Source organism: Homarus americanus, unplaced genomic scaffold (assembly GCF_018991925.1).
Source record: "Homarus americanus isolate GMGI-L3 unplaced genomic scaffold, GMGI_Hamer_2.0 scaffold57980, whole genome shotgun sequence".
NCBI classification, from domain to species: domain Eukaryota; kingdom Metazoa; phylum Arthropoda; class Malacostraca; order Decapoda; family Nephropidae; genus Homarus; species Homarus americanus.
This window is the reverse complement of record NW_024716703.1, coordinates 315,273-329,407: the sequence shown is the minus strand read 5'-3', so window position 1 is coordinate 329,407 and position 14,135 is coordinate 315,273. Positions and strand designations below refer to the sequence as shown.

The 14,135-nt window shown below is 53.0% G+C and overlaps 1 protein-coding gene across 8 annotated transcripts in view; it reads right to left on the bottom strand.

Annotated features, from left to right (window-relative positions):
- The window catches only part of LOC121858208 (prostaglandin D2 receptor-like), a 134,265-nt gene that overhangs the window by 33,961 nt on the left and 86,169 nt on the right, over positions 1-14,135 (bottom strand). The window lies entirely within an intron of this gene.

The window sequence follows — 14,135 nt, the reverse complement described above, 5'->3', positions numbered from 1 at the left end:
TAGCGGGTTAGGTAAGGTAAGATAGGGTTGGCTTGGCTTGCCATATAATCTCTTTGCGTGTAAATAGAACTAAGAGTGGTATTCTGCGTCCTCGGCTTTCCGCTGTCCCACCACGCTAATACAACAGAGAGTCAAATGGACACTTCACCAGCCACCTTTCTCATTCTCATTCTTTCGTCTGTTTACTTTCTCTTAGTTTTGATCAATGATAAAGGCTTCCTCTGCCGTCCCACTGGGAGTGAAACTGAAGGCTTCCTGCTGAGTAGTTATGCCTTCCAGAATAACAACACCTGCCTGAGCACCTGGTGTGTTAACTCACCCGCAGGCGGAGGGCCAGGTAGGTGGGTGGGTAGGGGAAAGTGTGTGTGGTGGTAGTGTGTGTAGTGGTGGGGATGTGGGTAAGGCAGTGTGTGTGTGTGTGTGTGTGTGGCTTATATAAATGTGTTGGAGGCACCCGTAGTATGGCACGTGACGTCCTGGGCATATTAACACGTTCTTGGATTTTGAGTTACGTCCGTGGCATAACAAGTGACGTCCTTGATATTGATGTCCGTAACTTACGCGACGTACGTAAACTTTTATCTCTTACGTGTCGTGTACGTGACCGTAGTGGGTGGCGGCAGATGGGCCATGGGCGCTGTGCCGATCGCTACCAACACTATATATAATTTCTACCCACATAAGTACCACCACCCCCCACCCCTAACACCCCCACCCCTAACACCCCCCCACCTCTAACACCCCCCACCCCTAACACCCCCACCCCTAACACACCTCCCCTACACCACCCCTAACACCCCCCACCACCCCTAACACCCCCACCCACCCCTGCACACCCCCCACCACACCCCTAACATCCCCCACCATCTCCTATTGCGACTCCGTTAAACATCATCCTCAAAGACTTAAATTTGTAAATCCGAGACGCCCAGCTTGGTCCTCCCTCCCTGCTTAATCCTTTCTCCCTCCCTCTCTACCCTCCTTCACCTCTTGTACCTCCCCCTGCCCCTCAACCTCCCTCCTTACCCTCCACCCTTTACTATGCCTCTTCCGCTTCCTCCCTCTGTCCCTCCTTCCCCCCCTTTACCATCCTCCCTCTTCTGCTACCTCCCTCCCTTCTTCTACCTCCCCTCCCCTCTCTACCCTCCCTCCCCTTCTTTAACCCCCCTGCCTCTCACACCACCACCTCCAGCTTTGACTGCAGTGTGTACTTTTCTTCCGGATCCTAAACTCTTTTACCGGTACTGGTTGGTATCGCTCTCAGGTGAGAGATTTTATATGTTTCCTGCTTGCTCGAGAACTGCTTCGGAGGGAGGGACGTGCCTCGTGGTGGGCCTCTGGGGTACAGGTGAGGAGGTGGTGGTGGTGGTGGTGGTACAGGTACTGCAGGTATGGATAGTTAGCTCTCACGCCGTGTATTTAACAGTATAAGTCTCCTCTCCCAGGGTCCAGTGGTAGTGTAGGAGGGCATGACTGGTGTATCTGGAGAAAACTTGTTGTGTTTTGGTTTGGGCTTCGTATCATTACTACCACCACACTCCACCATATTCTACTACCACCACCACACCCCACTACTACCTCCACCACACTCCACTACTACCACCACACTCCACTACCACCACACCCCACTACCACACGTTGATAAGACAAGAATAATAGATTTATAAACTTGAGTAAAATAATCTTCCTCAACGCGCTCTTGTCTTTGTTTTTTAGTTTGTTTTATTCCTTCTGTTCGTTTGTTTACTGTAGGTGTTGGACGATCATACAATTTGAGTTGGTAGCCGTATCGCCATTTGCCTTAATTCCTTGGTGCAGAGAACTGAGAGAACTGTTATATCTCTCGTGTAAGATAAAGCCTAAACTTATTTGTCCTAAGAGAGTGTGTGTGTGTGTGTGTGTGTGTGTGTGTGTGTGTGTGTGTGCAAAGCCTGGCAACACGTCTGAGGAAGCACAAAGAAAAGCGGAAAAATACATTCAGAGTCACATCTGATATAGAAAGTTATTATACTTTCTCCCATCTTCCCACTGGCCAGTTTTCACTAGTGTGTGTGGCATGGGCGTGAGGGAAAAAGCGTAAAACAGCGTAAGAATCCACTGAAAACCACCACAATAAAGCCTCACACTACAATGGGCAATATTTCCACTAGATGGTAACCCATCCATAACTTATCAGCTCGTTGCCATGCTATGGGAGTTCAAATAACCAGTACAGTGTGTGTCGGTCAGGTCAAGTCAAGCCTGTAACAGGTCAGGTCATGAGAGGTTGCCTAAAGTGTGGGCGCATGTGGTGTGTGTGAATGACATCGTGGCGTCCTTAGGCAACTTTGGTAGAAATAAAACGTCATAAAATGGTGGGATCACCTGAACTTTAGAATACCCCAGGATCACCTGAACTTTAGGGCGTTCCCAGGGATCTACCTTGAACTTGTGCACCCCAGGGATCACCTGAACTTTTAGGCACCCAGGGGATCACCTGGAACTTTAGGCACCCCAGGGATCACCTTAAACCTTGAAAACCCCAGGATCACCTTTTCGGAACTTTTGTGACACCCCAGGAATGGCCTGTCCCCCAGGGCACCTAATCACCTGAATCCTTAGGCACCCCAGGGATCACCTGAACCCTAGGCACCCCCAGGATCAACCTGAACTTTAGGCACCTGTGGTCGCCTGAACTTAGGCACCCCAGGGATCACCTGGAACTTTAGGGCACCCCAGGGACCAATCTGAACTTTAGGCACCCCAGGGATCACCTGAACTTTGTAGGCACCCCAGGGATCAATACCTGAACTTTAGGCAAATCTCTAGGGACCCACCTGAACTTTGTGACACCCCAGGATCACTCTGAACTTTAGGCACCCCTAGACCCTCACCTGAACTTTAGGCACCCCAGGGATCACCTGAACTTAGGCACCCCAGGGATCACCTGGAACTTTAGGCACCCCAGGATCACCTAAACTTTAGGCACCCCAGGGATCACCTGAACTCTTAGGCACCCCAGGGATCACTCTGAACTTTAGGCACCCCAGACTGCCTGGAACTTTAGGCACCCCAGGGATCACCTGAACTTAGGCAACCAGGGGACCACCTGAACTTTAGGCACCCAGGGGACCACCTGAACTTTTAGGCAACCCTAGGACCACCTGAACTTTAGGCACCCCAGGAATTTACCTGAATCCTAGGCACCCCAGGGGACCACTCTGACTTCAGGCACCCCAGGGGACCACTCTGAACTTTAGGCACCCCAGGGGACCACCTGAATTTCAGGCACCCAGGGACCACCTGAACTTCAGCACCCCAGGGGACCACTCCTGAACTTTAGGCACCCCAGGGACCACCTGAACTTCTAGGCACCCCCAGGGGACCACCTGAACTTTAGGCACCCCTATAGGGACCACTCCCTGAACTTTAGGCACCCCAGGGTCTACCTGAACTTTAGGCACCCCAGGGGACCACCTGAACTTTTTAGGCACCCCAGGGACCACCTGAACCCCAGGCACCCCAGGGACCACCTGAACTTTAGGCACCCCAGGGACCACCTGAACTCCTTTTAGGGCACCCCAGGGGACCAAATTTGGAACTTTAGGCGCACCCCAGGGGACCACCTGAACTTTTAGGCACCCCAGGGGACCACCTGAACTTAGGCACCCAGGGGACCACCTGAACTTTAGCACCCCAGGGGACCACCCTTGAACTTTCTTTAGGCACCCCAGGGGACCACTCGAACTCAGCACCCCAGGACCACTGGATCCCAGGGCACCCCAGGGGACCACCTGAACTTTAGGCACCCCAGGGGACCACCTGAACTTTAGGCACCCCAGGGACCACCTGAACTTTAGGCACCCCAGGGGACCACTCTGAACTTTTAGGCACCCCAGGGACCACCTGAACTTTAGGCACCCCAGGGACCAATACCTGAACTTTAGGCACCCCAGGGGACCACCCTGAACTTTAGGCACCCCCAGGGACCACCTGAACTTTAGCACCCCTGGTAGGGACCACCTGAACTTTAGCACCCCAGGGACCACCTGAACTTTAGGCACCCCAGGGACCACCTGAACTTCAGGCAAGTACCCCAGGGGACCACCTTGAACTTCAGGCACCCCAGGGGACCACCTGAATCCCTAGGGGCACCCCAGGACCACCTGAACTTTGTGCCCCCAGGGACCACCTGAACTTTTAGGCACCCCAGGGGACCACCTGGAACTTTAGGGCACCCCAGGGGACCACCTAGGCCCCAGCACCCCAGGGGACCACCTGAACTTTAGGCACCCCAGGGGACCACCCTGAACTTTAGGCAACCCCAGGGACCACCCAGCCTGAGGCACCCCAGGGGACCCTCACCTGAACTTAGGCAAATCTCCCAGGGGACCACCTGAACCTTTAGGCACCCCCAGGGGACCACCTGAACTTTAGGCACCCCAGGGGACCACCTTGAACTTTAGGCACCCCAGGGACCACCTGAACTTTAGCACCCAGGGACCACCTGAACTTTAGGCACCCCAGGGGACCACCTGAACTTTAGGCACCCCAGGGACCACCTTGAATCCTTTAGGCACCCCAGGGGACCACCTGAACTTTGTGGGCACCCCAGGGGACCACCTGAACTTTAGGCACCCCAGGGACCACCTGAACTTTAGGCACCCCAGGGGACCACTCTGAACTTTAGGCACCCCAGGGGACCACCTGGAACTTTAGGGCACCCCAGGGGACCACTCGAACTTTAGCACCCCAGGGGACTACCTGAACTTCTCTTAGGCACCCCAGGGATCACCTGGAACTTTAGCACCCCAGGGGACCACCTGAACTTTAGGCACCCCAGGGCCCCACCTGAACTTTAGGCACCCCAGGGGACCACCTGAATTTTTAGGCACCCCAGGGACCCACCTGAACTTGGTAGGGGCACCCCAGGGACCTGAACTTCTTTAGAAGCACCAGGGGACCACCTGAACTTCTTAGGCACCCCAGGGGACCTACCTGAACTTTAGGCACCCCAGGGGACCACTCTGAACTTTAGGCACCCCAGGGGACCACACACCTGAACTTTAGGCACCCCCAGGGGACCACTCTGAACTTTAGGCACCCCAGGTAACTACCTGAACTTTAGGCACCCCAGGGGACCACCTGAACTTTAGGCACCCCAGGGACCACCTTGAACTTTAGGCACCCCAGGGGACCACCTGAACTTTAGGCACCCCAGGGACCACCTGAACTTTAGGCACCCCAGGGGACCACCTGAACTTTAGGGCACCCCAGGGGACCACCTTCGGAACTCTAGGCACCCCAGGGGACCACACCTGAACTTTAGGCACCCCAGGGGACCACCTGAACTTTAGGCACCCCAGGGACCACCTGAACTTTAGGCACCCCAGGGGACCACCTGAACTTTAGGCACCCCAGGGGACCACCTGAACTTTAGGCACCCCCAGGGACCACCTGGAACTTTAGGCACCCCAGGGACCACCTGAATCCTTAGGCACCCCAGGGACCACCTGAACTTTAGGGCACCCCAGGGACCACCTGAACTCTTTAGGCACCCCAGGGACCACCTGAACTTTAGGCACCCCAGGGACCACCTGAACTTTAGGCACCCCAGGGGACCACCTGAACTTTAGGCACCCCAGGGGACCACCTGAACTTTAGGCACCCCAGGGGACCACCTGAAACCCTTAGGCACCCCAGGGGACCACTCACTCCAACTTAGCACCCCCAGGGGACCACCTGAACTTTAGGCACCCCAGGGACCACACCTGAACTTTAGGCACCCCAGGACCACCTGAACTTTAGGCACCCCAGGGACCACTCATCCTTAGGCACCCCCAGGGACCACCTGAACTTTGCAGGGCACCCCAGGGGACCACCTGAACTTTAGGCACCCCAGGACCACCTGAACTTTAGGGCACCCCAGGGGACCACCTGAATCCTAGGCACCCCAGGGACCACCTGAACTTTAGGCACCCCAGGGGACCACCTGAACTTAGGCACCCCAGGGACCACCTGAACTTTAGGCACCCCAGGACTACCTGAACTTTAGGCACCCCAGGGGACCACCTGAACTTTAGGCACCTAGAGACCACCTGAACTTTAGGCACCCCAGGGGACCACCTGAACTTAGGCACCCCCAGGGGACCACCTGAACTTTAGGCACCCCAGGGGACCACCTGAACTTTTAGGCACCCCAGGGGACCACCTGAACTTTAGGCACCCCAGGACCACCTGAACTTTATAGGGCACCCCAGGACCACCTGAACTTTAGGCACCCCCAGGGACCACCTGAACTTTTTGTGGGCACCCCAGGGGACCACCTGAACTTTAGGCACCCCAGGGGACCCACCCTGAACTAGGCACCCCAGGGCCCACCTGAACTTTAGGCACCCAGGGACCACCTGGAACTTTAGGCACCAGGGACCACCTGAACTTTTAGGCACCCAGGGGACCACCTGAACTCTTTAGGCACCCTCCCCAGGGGACCACCTGAACTTTAGGCACCCCAGGGGACCACCTGAACTTAGGCACCCCAGGGGACCACCTGAATCCATAGGCACCCCAGGGGACCACCTGAACTTTGTGCACCCCAGGGACCCACCAACTTGTGGCACCCCAGGGACACCTGAACTTTAGGCACCCCAGGGGACCACCTGAACTTTAGGCACCCCCAGGGACCATCACCTGAACTTTAGGCACCCCAGGGACCACCTGAACTTTAGGCACCCCAGGGGACCACCTGAACTTTAGGCACCCCAGGGACCACTCAACTTTAGGCACCCCAGGGGACCACCTGAACTTTAGGCACCCCAGGGGACTACCTGAACTTTAGGCACCCCAGGGACCACCTGGACCCTTTAGGCACCCCAGGGGACCACCTGAACTTAGGCACCCCCAGGGGACCACCTGAACTTTAGGCACCTAGGACCACTTGAACCTTAGGCACCCCAGGGACCACTCTGAACTTTAGGCACCCAGGGACCACCTGAACTTTAGGCACTCTAGGACCACCTGAACTTTAGGCACCCCAGGGACCACACCTGGAACTTTAGGGCACCCCAGGGACCACCTGAACTTTAGGCACCCCAGGGGACTACCTGGAACTTTAGGCACCCCAGGGGACCACCTGAACTTTAGGCACCCCAGGGGACCACCTGAACTTTAGGCACCCCAGGGGACCACCTGAACTTAGGGTTCAGGGACCACCTGAACTTTAGGCACCCCAGGGACCACCTGAACTTTAGGCACCCCAGGGGACTACCTGAACTTAGGCACCCTAGGGACCACCTGAACTTTAGGCACCCTGTGGGACCACCTGAACTTTAGGCACCCCAGGGACCACCTGAACTTTAGGCACCCCAGGGGACCACCTGAACTTCCTAGGCACCCCAGGGGACCACCTGAACTTTAGGCACCCCAGGGACCACCTGAACTTTAGGCACCCCAGGGGACTACCTGAATCCCAGGGCACCCCAGGGGACCACCTGAACTTTTAGGCACCCCAGGGACCACCTGAACTTTAGGCATTCCCAGGGGACCACCTGAACTTTAGGCACCCCAGGGGACCACCTGAACTTTAGGGCACCCCAGGGGACCACCTGCTGGAACTTTAGGCACCCCAGGGACCACCTGAACTTTAGGCACCCCCAGGGGACCACCTGGACTTTAGGCACCCCTATAGGGGACCACCTGGAACTTTAGGCACCCCAGGGACCACCTGAACTTTAGGCACCCCAGGGACCACCTGGAACTTTGTAGGGCACCCCAGGGGACCACCTGAACTTTAGGCACCCTTGTGACCACCTGAACTTAGGCACCCCAGGGGACCACCTGAACTTTAGCATCTCCCCAGGGACCACCTGAACTTTAGGCACTCTTAGACCACCTGAACTTTAGGCACTTCAGGGGACCACCTTGAACAGGGCACCCCAGGGGACCACCTGAACTTTAGGCACCCCCAGGGACCACCTGAACTTTAGGCACCCCAGGGACCACCTGAACTTTAGGCACCCCAGGGACCACCTGAACTTCTTTGTGGGCACCCCAGGGACCACCTAACTTTAGGCACCCCAGGGACCACCTGAACTTTGTAGGGCACCCCAGGGGACCACTCTGAACTTTGTAAGTAATTCCCAGGGACCACCTGAACTTCTTTAGGCACTTCAGGACCACCTGAACTTTTAGGCACCCCAGGGACCACCTGAACTTGGCACCCCAGGGACCACCTGAACTTTTAGGCACCCCAGGGACCACCTGAACTTTAGGCACTTGTGGGACCACCTGAACTTTAGGCACCCAGGGACCACCTGAACTTCTTAGGGCACTCCCCAGGGACCACCTGAACTTTAGGCACCCCAGGGACCACCTGGAGGATGATGATGATGATGGTGGTGGTGGTGGTGGAGGATGATGATGGTGGTGGTGGTGGTGGTGGTGGTGGTGGTGGTGGTGATGGGGATGGTGGTGGTGGTGGTTGGTGGTGATGGTGGTTGGTGGTGATGGGGATGGTGGTGGCTGTGATGGTGGTGGTGGTGGTGGTGGGATGGGGTGGTGGTGGTGGTGGTGGTGATGGTGGTTGGTGGTGGGGATGGTGGTGGCTGTGATGGTGGTGGTGGTGGTGGTGATGGTGGTTGGTGGTGGTGGTGGTGGTGATGGTGTGGTGGTGGTGGTGGGTGATGGTGGTGGCTGTGATGGTGGTGGTTGGTGGTGGTGGTGATGGGGATGGTGGTGGTGGTGGTGGTTGGTGGTGATGGTGGTTGGTGGTGATGGGGATGGTGGTGGCTGTGATGGTGGTGGTGGTGATAGTGGTGATGATGGTGGCTGGTGTGGTGGTGATGGTGGTGGTGGTGATGGTGGTTGGTGGTGATGGGGGATGGTGGTGGCTTGTGATGGTGGTAGGGTGACAGGTGGCTGGTGGTTGGTGGTGATGGTGGTGGCTTGGTGGTGATGGGGATGGTGGTGGCTGTGATGGTGGTGGTGGTGATTGGTAGGTTGGTGATGATGGTGGTGATGGGGATGGTGGTGGCTGTGATGGTGGTGGTGGTGTTAGTGGTGGCTGATGGTGGTTGGTGGTGATGGTGATGGTGGTGGCTGTGATGGTGGTGGTGTTAGTGGTATTGTTGGTGATGGTGGTGGTTGGTGGGTGATGGGGATGGTGGTGGCTGTGATGGTGGTGGTGGTGATAGTGGTGGTTATTAAGATGGTGGTGGTTGGTGGGTGATGGGGATGGTGGTGGCTGTGATGGTGGTGTTAGTGGCGGTTGTTGGTGATGGTGGTGGTTGGTGATGGGGATGGTGGTGGCTGTGATAGGTGGTGGTGTTAGTGGTGGTTGTTGGTGATGGTGGTGGTTGGTAGATGGGGATGGTGGTGGCTGTGATGGTGGTGGTGGTGATAGTGGTGGTTGTTGGTGATGGTGGTGGTTGGTGGCGATGGGGGATGGTGGTGGCTGTGATGGTGGTGGTGGTGTTAGTAGCTGTTGGTGATGGTGGTGGACAGGTGATGGGGATGGTGGTGGCTGTGATGGTGGTGGTGGTGTTAGTGGTGGTTGTTGTTGGTGGTGGTGATGGTGGTGGTTGGTGGGGATGGTGGTATGTGATGGTGGTGGTGGTGTTAGTGGTGGTTGTTGTTGGTGGTGGTGATGGTAGGTTGGTGGGGATGGTGGTATTGTGATGGTGGTGGTGGTGATAGTGGTGGTTGTTGGTGATGGTGGTGGTTGGTGGTGATGGGGATGGTGGTGGCTGTGATGGTGGTGGTGGTGTTAGTGGTGGTTGTTGGTGATGGTGGTGGTTGGTGATGGGGATGGTGGTGGCTGTGATGGTGGTGGTGGTGTTAGTGGTGGTTGTTGGTGATGGTGGTGGTTGGTGGTGATGGGGATGGTGGTGGCTGTGATGGTGGTGGTGGTGATAGTGGTGGTTGTTGGTGGTGGTGATGGTGGTTGGTGGTGGTGGTGGTGATGGTGGTGGTGGTGGTGGTGGTGATGGTGGTAGATACCCACCAACAGACTCATGACGTCAACAGTTCGAAGTTGCTCCTCAAATTTCTTTCTCATAAATATTGAGAAGAAGTGTAGCGAGTCTCACCCCCCCCCCAACAGCACACACACACACACACACACACACACACACACACACACACACACACTAGACCACAAAGCCAGGTGTGTGTGTCAGGTGTAAAATTAATTATATCAGGTATATATAGTACGTAAGGAGCTTCATTCTGTCTTAATATTCACTATATCTTTGTTAATCTTCACTATATAGTACCTGTGTTAATCTTCACTACACCTGTGTTAATCTTCACTACACCTGTGTTAATCTTCACTATACCTGTGTTAATCTTCACTACACCTGTGTTAATCTTCACTACACCTGTGTTAATCTTCACTATACCTGTGTTAATCTTCACTACACCTGTCGCTAATTAGTCAAACGAGAGAGTCAAGATGAAGATAATTCCTGAAGGTGTTGCTAAGGTGACAGGTGAACCCGGCCCCTTGGGAGAGTCTCCATCCCAGCTTATTTCACCTAACCTAACATAACCTAACTTAACCTAACCTAACCTAACCTAACCTAACCTAACCTAACCAACAGCCCGACTCCTGCCTCGTGACATCTGATCTTTTTCTTCTCAGCCAACACGTGACTTCTTCGCAAAACTTTCAACATCATGAACAGGTGGTGACACTATACTCAGGTGGTGGCACTAGACCCGGGTGGTGGCACTATACCCAGGTGGTGGCACTAGACCCGGGTGGTGACACTATACTCAGGTGGTGGCACTAGACCCGGGTGGTGGCACTATACTCAGGTGGTGGCACTATACTCAGGTGGTGGCACTATACCCAGGTAGTGGCACTATACCCGGGTGGTGGCACTATACCCAGGTGGTGGCACTATACCCAGGTAGTGGCACTATACCCAGGTAGTGGCACTATACCCAGGTAGTGGCACTCTACCTGTTGTTTCTACCAGCCATGTTTTGACAATACGACACCATCATCCATCAGCAACGACAAAACCTTAACAACTCACTTAAAACTGTTGTTGTATTATTTTCACTATTATTCCAATAATTCATATAAACTTACCAATTATAATATATCTAATGGTATCAAATCGTAAAACAGAAACCTTAATTGAAATAATGTTTACGTTTTTCAAAATTGGTCGCTTATAGTTCGTTTCTTTGTTTGAATTCGTTGCCTGAAATAACTCTGATTTTTATTTCATTATTTACTGACATAAGACAAAAATAATGTAATTTTTCACTATTTCTCCAACCTGGTGATATATTTACGTGATATTTATAAGTCCTGATAGTTATCTTGAGGTCATGGTAGCTACACACGTTACACAGACGCCGCCCGCCCGCCAGACACAACATCAAAGATCTTCACTGTGACGCGACTATATATTACCTCAGTGTTATAGTGAAGGCGCCTCTAGAACGTAAACATATTATTTACTGATATTTTTATTTTATTTTATTAGTGGAAATATTATCATTGGCGCAAGACTTAGCGAGTAGGAGAGAGAAATATATAACATCGTCTTCTCGTCTCCACTAATAGGATTGAAATGTTTCCTCTGTTCTTTTGTTTTGTATTTGGTGGCGACAGCCTGGAATTGTTGATCCTTTTTTCTACACGAGCCTTGACGAGAGTGAGTGCCCTTCAACCAAACCAGAACTATGTAATAACCTAACAGTATCATGCGTCACACGACCATAAAAATAAACGACATCAATAATTTTAAGTGAGGTAAACTTGCGCTGAAACAAGGCTCCGTAGAGAGAGGCACCTGCGCAGGTCTTGAATAACTAACTCGAATGAAAGTGAGGGGGATTCTGTGACAGCAGGAGGCAGGAGGTGCAGTAAGTCTTGGCTCACCAGGTGTGTAGGAGCCCCAGGAGTCTCACTAGTTGTCACCTAAACCTCGCCCGTCCCCTCACCTGCCCTCATTTACTAATGATGCCTCTCAGGTCCCCTTCTTCCACCCCTCACCTGATACGCACCTACTCAGGGTCACCACACCTGGCCAGGGTCATCACACCTGTTTGGCACTGACCGCCTCTCGTAACTGTGTGTGTGTGTGTGTGTGTGTGTGTGTGTGTGTTCCATTCATATACATCAGTTCAAACACCAACCACGCAGGATCGTCATATCGAAACTCTCTCTCTCTCTCTGTCTCTCTCTCTCTCTCTCTCTCTCTCTCTCTCTCTCCTTAACAACACACTGAGGTTTAATGAGCTTTATCGTCCAACATGACCGCTCGCAGTGTCACCACCACCACAACAACTCCAGCGTCCTACACCAGCCTTGAGCTATCACCTGGCGCCCAGAGAGGTGGGTGATGATAGCCAAATTAGTGGCGCTAATATCAACGATCTTAGCTCAACCTAGCGCTTCCCAGTACATCCCGATATAACCTAGCATACCCTAGTCTAGTCCAGCACATTCTGGTCTAGTTGAATATAGCCTGGTGCAGTGGAGTACATCCTACAGTATAATGGAACACATTCTAGCCTAGCCCAGCCCAGTCCAGTACACCCTAGTGTAGTGGTCGGTTGTAAACATACATTTTCACCTCTGGGACGGCAACTGTATCTTAGGACCAGGAAATGAAATCTTGAGTCCTCTACGACTGCCAGGGAGGTGACGTAGTAGGGGAAGAGAGGGCGTCAACGTTGATCAAGACAGCTGAAGGTGTTTGAGACAATGTTATCTGGGGTAAGCGACGACCTAACCACTTAATATAATGTCGAAAGGCTTCGGTGTCTGTGTTGTCTCTCTTGAGGCCCTTAGACAACTACTAAAGTCCGTTCACCTCTCCTCCTGAAACACGAACCCCTGAAAGATTCAGAACTCATTAATGCGAAGCATTTATGGATAGAATAATGTATCAGTTTATTGCTTCGGGTTCACGAGTCTGAATCTCTCGGGGTTCGTGGTTCAGGAGGAGAGGTAAACGAACGAACTCTTATAGTTGACTGAGCAAAGAAATAAACGCAACAATACGTGTTATATTTGTAGTCATGATTATAGGTATGTGTTAACATGTTATAATGATTTATAAACACCCAGCTTGGACTAACTACCCCCAGCAACCGTGTAAACCCCTTTCATCCCCCAGCAGCCGTGTAAACCCTCCCAGCCCCAGCAACGGTGTAAACCCCTACCCCTCCCAGCCCCCAGCAACGGTGTAAACCCCCTCCCACCCCCAGCAGCCGTGTAAACCCCCTCCCAGCCCCAGCAGCCGTGTAAACCCCCTCACTCCCAGCCGTCTCTCTCATAAGTCCCACACTCAGCCTCACACACTGTGTACTTCAGTGATTTCAAGTTTTTCTTCTGATTTTTTATTATTGGTTGTGAGCCGTGATGTGAAGGGGAGGAAGGGGAGAGGAGGAGAGGAAGGAACGGAAGAGAGGAGAGGCAGGAAGAAAAGAGAGGAGGAGAGGCAGAGAAGGGGAGAGGAGGGGGGGGAGAGGCACGAGAGAAGGAAGTGAGTGGAGGAGAATAAGAACACATCTGTCCACAGTTCAGGAAAGAATGATCTTAACTTCTCATGAACGATTCTTATTTTTCCTTTCTCTGTAGTGAAGATCTCGTCTACACACTTAACCACTCATACATATTTATCATACTTAATAGTGATGATAACCTAACCTAACCTAACCTAACCTAACCTAACCTTATCTAACTCAGGTAAACGACATTTTAATTGAGACGGAGGAGATATCACCCCCAAATGAACTAAATACGAACAACAACAGGTGGATGGGTTATCACTGTTGCTCCTGGGAGAACCTTCAGCTGACGTGTGGGAGTCATTCTCGGTATGGTTCATCCTCCCCTTCTATACCCTCTCCGTCTATATTTCCTCCTCCTGTTGCTCCTTCTCCTCCTGTTGCACCTCTTCCTCCTGTTGCACCTCCTCCTACTCCTCCCCTCCTCATACTTCTCTCCTTCCTCCTCCTCCTCCTCAGCGGCCATCAATAAGACCGATATATATATATAGCTCCCTGAGGCTCGGTCTCAGATCAATTCGAAAAAGATGTAAGAAAAATAAGAATCAATAGACGATTTTTTTAACATGTTCGATAATGTGTTTCTTAGGGCCCTAAAGACACACACACCCACACAGACACAG